Source organism: Cryptomeria japonica, chromosome 11 (assembly GCF_030272615.1).
Source record: "Cryptomeria japonica chromosome 11, Sugi_1.0, whole genome shotgun sequence".
Taxonomy (NCBI): Eukaryota; Viridiplantae; Streptophyta; class Pinopsida; order Cupressales; family Cupressaceae; genus Cryptomeria; species Cryptomeria japonica.
In genome coordinates, this window is record NC_081415.1 from 502,500,634 (window position 1) to 502,515,188 (window position 14,555).

Here is a 14,555-nt window from a genome sequence, read left to right on the forward strand (position 1 = left end):
ACAAACACAGCTTCCTACAGTAGTTTCGAGAAATTACCTATTTAAAACAAAACATGTTCAAGATTTTACTAATAGCCCAAATACAAACCCCTTCGTACTAAACCCATCGTGTTTTTTGAACTGCATCTATCAATGTTGAACTACTGCAATTTTCAACAAGTTTTGTCAGTTATGGATAGAAACGTGCTAAAAGACATGACTTTCTATAGTAATTTCAAAAATGACTCATCTAAAACAAAACAAAATGTCCCTTTCACAACCCAAAAAATCACCCTTTGCAACTAAAATTAAAAAAACATAGTTATAATTTTTCACTCACTATTTTTTACAGTCACAATCTTTACTATCCACCCTGGAATCAAAGCTTTCTCTTTCACACGGTTCCACTTTTAGGAATAGACGACAAATGAGAAAAATCCTATTTGTTTTCTTTTCAAAGTGCTTCACACCCCGTGTGTTTTTAGCAAATTCGCACCCACCTCCTTTAAAACCCGTGGTGTTTTTCACACAGCCTGTCGATGATAAAAGATTCTTGCCGCTTCTCATCTTTCGAAGGGCGGTACACTTTCATGCTGCTTTGTGGGCTTCACGTCGACGTTGGTGAATGTCTGTAGACTTAGCTTTTGTCGGTGGTCAAAGGGCCCCATCATGACGACCTCTCTCATGCTACGCCCCACACAGCCCCCGATGCGAACGAACTTCGTATGACCAACCATATATGCCGATACATACTATTTTGTACTTGCATTGCTATTTTGTGTGAAGAATAACCACTTCCATAATCTTATATGTTCAACCTCTGAATTTATATCCATTTAATATTTTGTGTAGAAAATAACGGCTTCCGTAATCTTATATATTCAACCTATGAATTTATGCCCATTAAATATAAAAGCTACAATATCTTAAAATATCTATCATCATATGACCATTCATAGGAGGATAAGCACAACCTATGAAAATATGAAAGTAAATTTTCATGCTAATTACACTCGTATAATTGTTTCATATACTCGAGAAATACCCGAAACGCTTCATTCGACGAGCTTCATCTCAATTTGGACTTGGAACATCCTTTCAAAACATCCTTTCAAGTGATATAAAAGTAAGTATTGAAAACACATTTTCCATGAAGCAGCATTAATTCTGGAATTACTATCAATTTATTACAAGACAATGGCAGAGAAAGGGAAGCGTTGTTACAACATTGCCCACAAACTTCAGAGCCGTGAGATTGGTAAAAGGTTGGCCTTGACAAATGTTCATCCTCAGATTAAGTTCCGCAATTTTCAGTTGCAGGAAGAGTTTGATACAAATCAACCATCCAAGATTGTCGAAATAGTTTCAGCTCGCGGTATTATATTTGCTTTGGCACAATCAGGTGTTTGTGCTGCATTTGACAGACACACAAATAAAAGGCTCTGCTACTTGAATTTAAGTCCACACGACCTTATTCGAAGGCTGTACTATAACGAAGAAAATGATTCTCTCATGACAATATCAGCTCATCCTTCCGATAGATTCTCACTCAAGTACAGAACAACCCTACTTGAGTACATTAGAAGAGCTCAACCAGATGCTGGCTTTGCTTTGTTTAAGGGTGAAAAGCTCTTAAGGCTCGATCCTCTCAATGGGAAAGTTCTTGTTTTTTCAGCTCAAGATCATATTTACAAGGTGTTTGATTTGAAGAACTATACACACTTGTACTCCATATCTGACAAAGAAATTGAAGAAATAAAGATCACTTCTGGTATAATGCTCTTAAAATCGAAAAGAAGTGCTTGTGGAAGTATTCTTCCTCTCAGGATCTTATCTTTAGAGGATGGCAAGTTTTGAAATCTTTTCATCTTGCATTACTACCCAACAAAGAGAGAGAATTTTTTGAGCTGTTCCATGACAAGATACTCCTAAAACAAGAGAATGAATACCTGCAAATGGTTGATGTTCACAGTGAAAAGAGGACTGAATTGAGCGGACGAGAGTTTGAGAAGCCTTCAACATTTATTTTTTTGATTATGAAACGATTGTTCTTGATATTTAGCAGTGGGACTGTTTTTGTATGGAATGTGCAAGGAGAGCTGGTTGCATCTTACAAAAACAACTTGATATGGTTTTCTGCTTTAAAGATCAACACAACTGTTGTTAAATTGACTTATGATCAGCTACTCCTTTCTTACAACAAAGTTCACAAGTCCATTGAAGATGATAAAAAAAGTTGCTCAATAAACATAAGCAACATCTTGACTGGAAATTGCTGTGCTACGATTGGTGGCAGTGACCCAGATGTGGGCATAAGTCGACCTAATCTATCAGTAATCCAGAGCACCTTTCAAGACACTCTTGAAGACATTACTGCATTGTTCTACGACAAGGATAGAAATGAAATTTATACAGGCAATTCAAGAGGCCTTCTACATCTCTGGTCAAACTAATGTTAATGGAAAATACTGATTATTTTGAATTATAATAAAGTAAAAGATTTTTTTTGTTTTAAAAGGAAGTAAAAGATTTTTGGAAGGGCTTGTCCATATAATTTTGAAATAAAAATGTGGAAAATGTCCATAAGATTCATATGTGCTTGTCCAGCTGACTTCCGTGACAGTCTTCAGTAATTGGAATTAGAGCAATAACCAAAAGATATCTGAATATCTGTATTAATTAATTTCAGATGTCAGAAACGTTAATTAATCTATTAGCATTAGCCTTTATTCAATGATAATGTAAGTAAAATAGCTTATTTTGTTATGATTTTAAAAATTGAAATCTAAAATTTTAACGATAGATGTGGGAGGTTTGGTTACACCATGGAATCTCATGGAGTGCAGTCAACTAGCCTAGATAAGTATTCAGCATTTTGTACAAAATATTTGAAGGAAAGTTGAACCTGAATTGGATGGAAATGTTTCGCCTAATGTATTTTAGCATTTAGCAAAAATATCCCTTTCATTATGATTTAGTGGATGTCCACATCCTGTTCCAAAGCTCCCATCTTGATAGAGGCAGAGGGGACGTTCGCAAAGGTTGTCGAGTTTGGCTTCACATCTGTCAATTGCGAAACAATTGAAGACACTAATAAGTTAAAATATCTTATCTTTCTATAGATGATCCCTATAGAAAGATAAGATTGAAAAATCTTAATATTAGGCTAAAAAATCTTTCTAGTTACTTCGTTCCCTATTTCTACTGATTGCGATCTTAGAGGAAATCAAATTCCACCGAGCTCAAACAAAATCACGGTGACTCAAGTAAACCAAAGTCATTGTTATCTAGCTATTTGGCTCCAACTTTTGCTATTCTAGCAATTGAACATTTAGTTACGATGAAAAATAATCTTTTGATATCCATGGATCTTTAATTGATCTGATTAGATAGATCGGTCTAATCCTTGAAAACATTCTACATTCTGTTTCGCCATCTTGGATGGAATGGAAAATAGGGCTTCTTTATCATTCCAAATCCAAATTACGAGAATGTGCACAATTCCTTTCCTGAACCAGGGTATTCATAGGAGAGGTTTGGAACCTATATAGAAATATAGCTTTTTTTTTTCAAAATATAGACGAGAGTTGAAAGATCCTTCAACTCTGTTGAATATAATGATAGAGTGAATCACACTTTTACCACTAAACTATACCCGCCACAATTTCATTGTATCATACAGATCGATCTTTTGTCCATTAGGGAAAAAAGGAATTTTTAGATTCTAATAAGAATTTAATGCAAGTTCCTATCATCGTATTTCCCTATTCCTGAAGAATTCAATAGGAGATGGTTCCTTTTAAATCCGCCCCTTACCTTATTGTTTTTACTCTTGCAAGAACAATCCTTTATGGATATTCAAAATAATACCCTATTACTTAAGTAATATTTTTTTAGTAACCACTCTATAATAGCTGTTAGAATTATTAACACATTCCTTAGAATGGTTCAAATGATTTTGTCATAGTTTTTCTTTATGAATAGAAAATGAAAATTATGATCATTTTCATAAAAATTATCCACTCTTAGTCTTTGAAATCTCTTTTTTACCCTTCCAATATGATCTATCCATTTTCAATCTAGAACATTTCATCCAGATTATAGCTTGAAATAGCCAGAATCATTAAAATAAATAACTAGAAGTGCTTATCTATTATCTTATATAATAAATAGTGATTGGAGAGGAAATAAAAAAATGATATCACTAGGTCAAATTTTGATAGCCCTTTTAGCTGCTTTTATAGTATTATTTTTAGCTCTCAGATTAGCTAGAGCACTGTATGCTTCATAATTTGGTTAATTATTCTTATCTAGGGAAGATAATGGCCTGGCCAGATACTGGCCGAGCTAGAGAAAGCGAAAAATTGTTTGGAACGGAATAAAGAAAAAAAATCGGATTCTCACAAATCTTGGTCTTTATTTAGTGAAATGCTATATTCATTTTAGATCTCCCATCTAGGAGAGATGGCTGAGCGGACTAAAGCGATGGATTGCTAATCCGTTGTACAGACTATTTGTACCGCGGGTTCGAATCCCTCTCTCTCCGTTCAATCACTTAAGATGACTAATCTACTTTCTAATCTTTTTTCATCACTATTCTTTACACCCAGGATTTCGTCCTGGGTCGTTTGAGAGGAATCCAAAGATAAAGAGAGAAACAAAAAATATCACTACTATGTAAACGAATAGCTTAAGAGTAAGCATTATGTAATCTCCGGGATTCTTATTAGAAAACATAATAGATCATCAATTTTTGTATCACATACTTATTAGCCGAGCAAAGAAGAAAAGAGAAACAGAATTGAATCTATTCTGTTTCTCTTTTCTTCTTTGCTCGGAATTGAACAGGATAAATAGGAACTCGAGTACCAATTAAACTATCCTAAACTTGTTTAGGATTATCACAATTAATAAATTTATCTATCATCTTTTCAAACAAAAAATAGAAACAAGTATATAAATTGCCTAAAATAGAAGAAAATTTGGAATACATAGATAAATTCTCATCCTTACTTGTTCTTTAAATAAATATCAAAGATATGCCCCTCTATTAATAAAATAACATATTCTAATCAATACCTAATAACCCAAATTCCAACTGTGATGCAGTTGATATTGACTAATTCGAGGTATTTTGATTTGTTGAGAACAATTGATGTATCACAAAATAAACATCAGAACAAGGAAAAATAGTTTTACACCAATTTGGTTAATGAAAATGATCCATTAGAAATAGTTAGAATGTAACTATTGAAACAATATAATTGTTTCTGTATCAAGTGAATACAAAAAAAATTTTGTAAGATTTTCGTTATCGAAAACTTACGGCAGCTTGCCAAGCAAAGGCTAATAAAAAAAAGAACAGAGGTATAATTGGCATAACATTAACAATTGGATCAAAAATCGCATAAGCTTCAGGCAATTTGGCAAAAAAGGGATTATTCAAATGAAAAGCGACATCATCTAGACAAATATGGAGGTTGAGGATAACTGGCATTTTGATTCTCCGATGAATAAAAAAGATGTAAAGATCCAAAAGTATTTGGCCAATCAATCGAATTTCTTCGGCAAGATTAGACTTTTAGTCTTCGAGTTGGAAGGGATAATTTCTTCATAGAATATTTTAACCATTTTGATAGAGAATGACCAATGAATGTATATTCTTGTTTCTTTTTAGGTTCCCCTATAAATATAGATCTGAAGAAATGATCCCTCCGGTTTTTCTATGCATAATTGCATATTACTAGATAAGAATTAATTAAAATGAAACATTGCGACAATTGATATTAATTTATTAAAATCAAGCAACAATGGGGCGTGGCCAAGCGATAAGGCAGCAGGCTTTGGTCCTGTTATTCCGAAGGTTCGAATCCTTCCGTCCCAGGTGGAATAGTATTATTGAAAAAAGAAATAAGAAGAAAAAAAATTCTTTTTTGATTTCTCATCCTTTCATAGACTATACTTATAGAACGAAAATATGATTTCAATAAGATCTAAATATAGAAAGGGATATTTTTGTGGTGTACAATGGGGATACATATAAGAACATTGTATAAAAAATGCAAAAAGAATATAATGTGAAAGCAAATGAAATAATTGAGATGCAATTATTGTTTTATTATTTCGTTCTACAAGAAGGGGATATGGCGGAATCGGTAGACGCTACGGACTTAAATTTTTTGAGCCTTGGTATGGAAACTTACCAAGTGATAGCATCCAAATCTAGGGAACCCTGGGATATTTTGAATGGGGAATCCTAAGCCAAATCCTATTTATAGAGACAATAGTTTCCTTTCCGAGAAAGGGATAGGTGCAGAGACTCAACGAAAGATATTCTAACGAATCCAACATAATTTGAATTGGATACAATACATTATTTATAGAATGTCTTTTGTATTTTATTTAAGGCTTGAAAAAGCATTATATATCACCAATAAACAAAAATAACGATTAGAGCTTTAATTGTTCTAGGTTTGTTATGCTTGGCTTCAAATCGAAATTGAAGGATTTTTCGAATTAAGAGCTTCTCTAGAAAGAGATGATTTGCGTTTATTCCCATTTTTGGAAGTAATAATTGGACGAGGATAAAGATAGAGTCCAATTCTAAATGTCAATGTCAACAACAATGAAAATTGGAGTAGGAGGAAAATCCGTTGGTTTTATAGATCGTGAGGGTTCGAGTCCCTCTATCCCCATCAAAGAAGTTTGTTTTTTTTCTATTTTTTATTTATTAGGCGTGTTACTAAGAACATAAGAAGTTTTAATTGTATGACACAATTTGTGTCTGCTTGTGTATATATATATTTGTGTGTGACTGTATACAACATTATATATGTTATGTTTTTATTTGCATTGTTGCTTCTACTCTTTCAAATGTTGTCTTTTACCTTTTTTGTTTTTAGTTGACAGGAGTTTGGTTACTGTGCTAGTATGATGCACAGGGGAACAACTGGGATAGCTCAGTTGGTAGAGCAGAGGACTGAAAATCCTTGTGTCACCAGTTCAAATCTGGTTCCTGGCATGTATACTTTTATAAGTATGAAAAAGGATTAGTAGACCTCATTATAATAATAATATAGGTATAGATATATATCTATCAATATTTATATATTTATATTAATTGATTTAGAATAATCAGCAGTGATTCTATGTTATTGAATCAATAGGGAGTTTGTCCAAGTTATTTCAAAGGGAATAAAAACTACTTGAAATAACTCAAACTAGAGAGCAATTAAAAAATGATTATTTCTTAATAGAAAGATTGAGAGAAAATAGCTTCTACCTTAGCATTATATAAAAATAGAACTAGATCGGGGTAAAGACCAATACCTATGATTGGTAGAAAGAGACAGATCAAAATAAAAAGTTTGCGTGGCCCCGAATCCTTAAAATAAGGATTCGGGACATTCAAAACCTTATATCCATAGAACAATCGACGTAACATAGATAACAAATAAATGGGAGTTAATATCATTCCAATTGCCGCTATTGCAGTAATAATGATTCGAAAGGTCGAAGAATATTTATGATTAGTAATTACGGCCAAAAATATCATAAATTCTGCTACAAAACCACTCATTCCTGGCAATGCAAGAGAAGCCATTGAAAAGCTACTGAACATAGTAAAGATTTAGGAATTGGTATAGCGATTCCTCCCATTTCATCAAGGAAAAGAGTACGTATCCTATCATAACTTGTTCCTACCAAGAAAAAAAGTGCATCACCAATTAATCCATGAGAAATCATTTGCAAAATGGCTCCATTGAGACCTGTATATGTCATAGAACCAATTCCTATAATTACAAAACCCATATGAGATACTGATGAATAGGCTATCCTTCTTTTCAAATTGCGTTGACCCATAGAAGTTAGAGCTGTATAGATAATTTGCACTGCTCCTATTATTATCAACCATGGTGAAAACAAAGAATGAGTATGAGGTAGCAATTCCATATTGATCCGAATCAACCCATATCCCCCCATTTTCAATAGAACTCCGGCCAAAAGAATACATGTACTATAATGTGCTTCCCCATGAGTATCTGGTAACCAGGTATGTAAAGGGAAGATTGACAATTTTATTGCATAAGCGATCAAAAACCCTAAATATAATAGTATTTCAAGTGTGATGGGATAATCTTTTTTAGCTAATAATTCAAAATCGAAGGTTGGTCCATGAGATCCGCAGAGACCCATACTTAAATCTCTCATTAAGATAAAAATGGAACCACCGACAGTATACAAAAGAAATTTTGTGGCCGAATATAGACATCTTTTTCCCCCCCACATGGCCAAAAGTAGGTAAACAAGAATTAGTTCCAACTCCCACATGAGAAAGAAAAGTAGAATATCTCGAGAAGCAAATAACCCCAATTGGCCATTGTACATTGCCAACATCAAGAAATGCAATAATCACGGATTCTGAGTAACCAAGCAGCTAAAGTAGCTAAAGTAGTTACAAATCTCGTTAATAAAATAAGTCCAATGGAAAATCCATCAATTCCCAGTTTCCAATGAAAATGGATAAGATTTATCCAGTTATAATCCTCCTCCAATTGGATTAATGAATTATCAAAATGATAATGATAACGGAATATATAGGTCATTAAAAGAAGATCTAATAAGCAAATACCTAGAGTATACCATCGAATCATTTTATTTCCTTTATGAGGAAATAATGGGATTAATAACCCTGTAGATATGGGCAAAATAACAATTATTGTTAACCAAGGTAAATTACTCATAATGAAGAGAAAAGAGACTTTCGATATCAAAACCCATGCTTTCAATTTTGGGTCGAGTATGGGTTTTGATCAATGAAAGAGGAAAAGGAGAATGAAAAATATGTATGGGATGAATCTAACTATCTTTCTTTTTTCATGGATCAGTAAGCTAGACCCATACCGCATGTTGTTTCATGCCATAAATAAACACGTACACTTAAGAAATCCGTTGGACAAGCCGATTCACACCTCTTACAACCTACACAGTCTTCTGTTCTTGGAGCAGAAGCAATTTGCTTAGCTTTGCATCCTTCCCAAGGTATCATTTCTAATACATCTGTGGGACACACTCGTACACACTGGGTACAACCAATGCATGTATCATAAATTTTGACTGAATGTGCCATTGAATCTAAGAACTCCATTATTATATAAAAAGTTTTTAATTGAATAATATTTTTTAATATATGGTAAATGACGATATATTATGAATGAATATCAAGAAAATCAATAATTGTATTATCGGTGATATAATGAATATATTCAGATTCTAGCTGTTTGTTTTATAAAACAGACAGATTTGACTGAATCTGGTCTAATCGTGTTAGACAGATAATTTGGATAATGAGTTCAATATGAATTATGCTCTTGATTGATCATAATACTTATAATAAATAAAGATAAAACAGAGATCTAGATCTATTTTTAGAGAGACAGGTCTAGTATCTATTTGAATCGAAATAGGTATATAAATTCCTCATATGGAAGGAGATCTCTACTACCATTTTGACAAATTAAATTGATCGATACGAGTTGATTTTCTGTTATGATATATTGTCAGAACAATAGCTAATCCAATAGCTGCTTCAGCAGCAGCAATAGTTATAACAAAGATCGAGAAGATATCCCCCTTTACTTGCCTACTATCAAAAAAATTTGAGAATGTTACTAGGTTTAAATTAACCGCATTGAGTATTAGCTCAAGACACATAAGTGCTTTAACCATGTTTCGACTTGTTACTAGTCCATAAATACCGATAGAGAATAAATAAGCACCTAAAATAAGTGCATGTTTGAGCATAATAAAGAAACTCCTCATACCTTAACATCTTCAGATACAAAAAAAAGTTATAATAAGTTTCTAATTTTCCATTATCGAAAGAAGAAAATGATTATTTCACGATCTATGAAGATAAAACAGCGTATTTCTGCTACTAATGCACAGGAGAGCTTTCATTTTCAAATTGTTTCTTCTCGACGAGCTATAGTAATGGCTCCTATAAGAGCGACTAGAAGAATTATAGAAATAAGTTCGGATGGAAGGAAAAAATCAGTGGATAAATGAGCCCCAATACGTTGAATATTGTTTGTTAAATCTCGTTCTAACATTTGATCTAATTTTTGAGTCAGAGATATTCCGAACCATGATATGTTCAAGATAATAGTAATTAATGAACAAAAAAGAATCATACAAACTATTGAACTAATGCTATCTCCGACGGTCCAGGGAGGGACATAATTAGGATATTTCGGATTATTCATCAACATCACGGTAAATAGAATCAAAATATTAACAGCTCCTATGTAGATCAGGATTTGTGCAATAGCTATGAAATCCATGTTCAATATAATATAGAAAAAGGATATACAAATAAGAACTAGCCCCAATGAAAGAGCGGAATAAATTATATTAGTAAGTAATACTACTCCTATACCTCCAAATATAAGACTTAGCGTTAGAGGAGCCAAAACAAGATCATATATCGATTCAAGTCGATTCATTATGTGTACAATAAGTTTGAATATTATTTCCTCCCATTCACTAAATAAAAAGTTACCCCATTTACCTATATGCTATACTGGATTTATAATTTCATTTGATATGGGCACTGATTAATTAATCTATAGATCAATAATAGATTCTGATCAATCACACATGTGACATTATTAATGGAATATTATTAATTCCCGATTTTTCAAAAAAAAATATTTTATTTATCAGATACTCTTTGATCGGAGCTCAATCTGAATAATCATAGAAGTGATTAAAACATAAAATTTGTCTGTAGTTTCTTCAGACATACTAAGTTAATATGTTCAGCTCGGAATTGTTTGAATTGTTAAATCTTCAACAACCGATATTGGTAAACGTCCTAAAGCAATATGATCATAATTTAATTCATGACGATCATAGGTCGAAAGTTCATATTCTTCAGTCATCGCCAGACAATTTGTAGGGCAATATTCCACACAATTTCCACAAAAGATACAAATTTCAAAATCAATACTATAATTTTCCAATCATTTTTTCCCAATATCTATTCTGACTTTCCAATCCACAACAGGTAGATTGATCAGGCATACACGGACGCATACTTCACAAGCAATACATTTATCAAATTCAAAGTGGATCCTCCCGCGAAATCGTTCTGATGGAATCAATTTTTCATAGGGATATTGAATAGTAATAGGTAAACGATTCATGTGATATAAGGTAACCATAAAACCTTGACCGATGTATCTCGCAGCCTGTATTGCTTGTTCACTATAATTCATAAACCTAGTTACCATGGAGAACATGTGTAAAATCTCCTTGAATAATCATTCCATAGAAATTTCTTTCTCTTCATAGATTTGATCTATGAAATTTGGATATATTGCAACCCTCTTCACAAAGAAGAAAAGAGAGTTAGTCACAATAAAATAAGTTGGAAAGAAGCTGTTAGTAACAGATTACCCAAAGCAATAGGTAAAAGAAATTTCCACCCAAGATCCAATAATTGGTCCATTCTTATCCTAGGCAAGGTCCATCTTGTCGTAATAGAAATAAATAAGAACAAATAGGCTTTAGCTAATATAATTAGGATCTCGATTGTTATATTAACGACCCCGTTAATTCTAGAAATAGAATCCCATTCAAAATTTTCCAGAATGGGTATGAATGGAATTGATAAGTTCCATCCGCCCAAGTAAATAACTGTTACAAAGAATGAAGAAGCTAATAGATTTAGGTTAGAAGCAACGTAAAATAAACCAAATTTGATACCCAAATATTCAGTTTGATAACCCGCTACCAATTCTTCTTCTGCTTCTGGTAAATCAAAGGGCAATCTCTCACATTCTGCCAGAGATGAGATGAAAAAAGCTAGAAACCCTATAGGTTGGTGCCACAAATTCCATCCTAAAAAACCATATCTGCATTGTGCTTCAACTATATCAATTGTACTTGAACTATTGGATAATTATAGTCGACAGAAACATCACTGTTTTCATCTCTATTCCAAAACCGTACATGAAACTTTCACTTCATACAGCTTCTCAATGGTCATTAAGAAATAAAGAACAGAATAAAAAAGCACCAGAATATTCATAAATCGAACCAATGAGATTCCGTTTGCTACAAATAATAGGAGCTTTGAAACCTATCTCAACCTTCAGTATTTTTTTGTGGGAGAAAGAAAACTGTGGAAAGGATTACTTCGTTCTGGATAGCCATTTTTTTTAAGTAGATAGAAAGATATTCTAGATCGGGGTTTTGGATAAGTACTACTTGATCATCCCTACCAATGTCAAGTCCTTATTGTTATCCCATTTCTATGGAAATATCTCTGGTCTAGATATCAGTTTCTTTTTTTTTTTTTTTCACAAATCTTTTTTATATCTTGGTGTTTCTCACCATCTACCTTTGCTTGATTTTTGGTATATAGGACAGTAACTTCATACTTTTTTCCTTTGCCTCCTCGCTGTTGGGCCCCAATGGCTAATATATGAACTGGGGTACACAGTTTTCACTGATTGTGCATGCTCTCACTCTTGTACATGGGGGATGGGACTTAATCATCTTACTGCAAGATTTGTAAACTATTTGATCTCAACCCATATGACTATCTAGTTTTTTGATCAGAATGAAGGAATCCCATTCACTTCTGTTTTTCCCTCTTTTTAGTTATTAGTAGAAATAAAAAGAGGGAAAAATGAATCTCATATTCCAACGAATCACATGTAGAGATATAGATAACACACATAAAGCTAAAGGAATTTCGTAACTAATAGCTTGAGCAGCAGCTCGGAGACCACCTAAAAAAAATATTTATTATTTGATCCATATCCTGCTATAAGCAATCCAAGGGGAGCAATACTTGAAATTGCAATCCAAAAAAAAATGCCTATACTAAGATCCATTAAAATAATGTGGCGATGAAAGGGAATTACTATATAGCCTAAAAAAATAGGTATGACCACTACCGTTGGTCCAATCCTAAATAACCAAATATCCCCCCTAGATGGAATAATATCCTCTTTTAGCAGTAGTTTTATTCCATCTGTCAAGGCTTGAATAATTCCCAAAGGACCGACGTATTCAGGTCTAATGCGTTGTTGTATTCCCGCAGATATTTTTCTTTCGAGCCATACAATAACTAATAATCCTATTGTAATTCCCAATAGAAGGATAATTATGTCGATTAGAATCCATATAAGACTAGAAATTTCTCTTGAAAATCCCAATCGAGAAAATAAATTGATAGCTTGTTCTTCGAGATCTGCTATATTAATAACCATTTTAACGATCAACCTCTCCCATAATGATATCTATACTACCCAAAATCATCATTTTATTAGCTAATTTCATCCTTTTAACCAGTTGAGGAGGGATCTGCAAATTAATAAAACCAGGTGGTCGAATTTTCCATCTCCAGGGAAAAATATTATCATCTCCTATAAAAAAAATTCCTAGTTCCCCCTTGGGAGCTTCTACTCTCACGTAATGTTCTTGTTTTGATAACTCAAAAGTAGGGGAAGGTTTTTTACTGTTAAATCAAGATTCGAAATCGTTCCATTGTGAATCTTTTCCCTTATTTAAACGTCGAACCTCTAAATTCTCATAGGGACCTCCCGGAATTACTTCTAGGGCCTGTCTAATTATTTTTATAGATTCTTTCATTTCCCCGATTCGAAGCAAATAATGAGCTAACGAATCTCCTTCTTTTTTCCATTGGATTTCCCAATCCAATTCATTGTAGCATTCATAATGATCCACTTTATGAAGATCCCATTGGATTCCGGAAGCTCGTAGCATGGGTCTTGATAAACTCCAATCTATTGCTTCTTCTCTACTAATAATGCCTACTCCCTCAACTCATTTCAAAAAGATAGGATTGCATGTAATAAGCCTTTCATATTCTGTCACTTTTGGGAAGAAATAATAGCAAAAATCTAAGCATTTATCTATCCAACCGTAGGGTAAATCTATAGCTACTCCTCTAATGCGGAAATAATTATGCATCATTCGCATGCCCATGGCAGCTTCAAATAAATCATATATCATTTCCTTCTCTCTTAAAATATAAAAGAAAGGAGTCTGCGCACAAATATCAGCCATGAAAGGTCCAAGCCATAACAAATGAGAAGCTATACGACTTAACTCTAGCATAATCATTCTAATATAGCTAGCCCTTTTAGGTATTCGAATATTTTCCAATTTTTCTGGCGCATTAACCGCTATCGCCTCTGTGAACATAGTAGCCAAATAATCCCATCGTGTTACATAGAGGAGATATTGAACAATTGTTCGATTCTCAGCAATTTTTTCCATCCCTCTATGTAAATAACCTAATACAGGTTCACAGTCAATAACATCTTCACCATCTAGAGTAACAATTAGTCGAAGAACACCATGCATTGATGGATGATGAGGACCCATACTTACCATCATGAGGTCTTTCTCCCTAGCAACCATAATCATAACTCTTCCCCGTTTTTTTCAAAAATCAATGAGAACAAAAGAAAGAATGACTCATTAGGATCCGGAATTTAATAAACCATAATTGGATCTTAAAATTTTGTTCGAAATTA

At 33.3% G+C, this 14,555-nt stretch overlaps 2 non-coding genes and 4 pseudogenes across 2 annotated transcripts; 3 read left to right on the forward strand and 3 right to left on the reverse strand.

Moving 5' to 3' along the window:
- The first annotated feature begins 1,140 nt into the window (after window positions 1-1,140).
- On the forward strand, window positions 1,141-2,432 carry LOC131068263 (uncharacterized; annotated as a pseudogene).
- Window positions 2,433-4,437: 2,005 nt separating this feature from the next.
- On the forward strand, window positions 4,438-4,525 carry TRNAS-GCU (transfer RNA serine (anticodon GCU)). Its single transcript has one exon. It is a non-coding gene; the product is annotated as a tRNA-Ser (tRNA).
- Window positions 4,526-6,927: 2,402 nt separating this feature from the next.
- On the forward strand, window positions 6,928-7,000 carry TRNAF-GAA (transfer RNA phenylalanine (anticodon GAA)). The gene has a single exon. It is a non-coding gene; the product is annotated as a tRNA-Phe (tRNA).
- A 228-nt stretch (window positions 7,001-7,228) lies between these two features.
- Window positions 7,229-8,779, reverse strand: LOC131068264 (NAD(P)H-quinone oxidoreductase chain 4, chloroplastic-like; annotated as a pseudogene).
- A 2,610-nt stretch (window positions 8,780-11,389) lies between these two features.
- On the reverse strand, window positions 11,390-13,302 carry LOC131068278 (NAD(P)H-quinone oxidoreductase subunit 1, chloroplastic-like; annotated as a pseudogene).
- Window positions 13,264-14,445, reverse strand: LOC131068265 (NAD(P)H-quinone oxidoreductase subunit H, chloroplastic-like; annotated as a pseudogene).
- Between the last annotated feature and the right edge of the window lie 110 nt (window positions 14,446-14,555).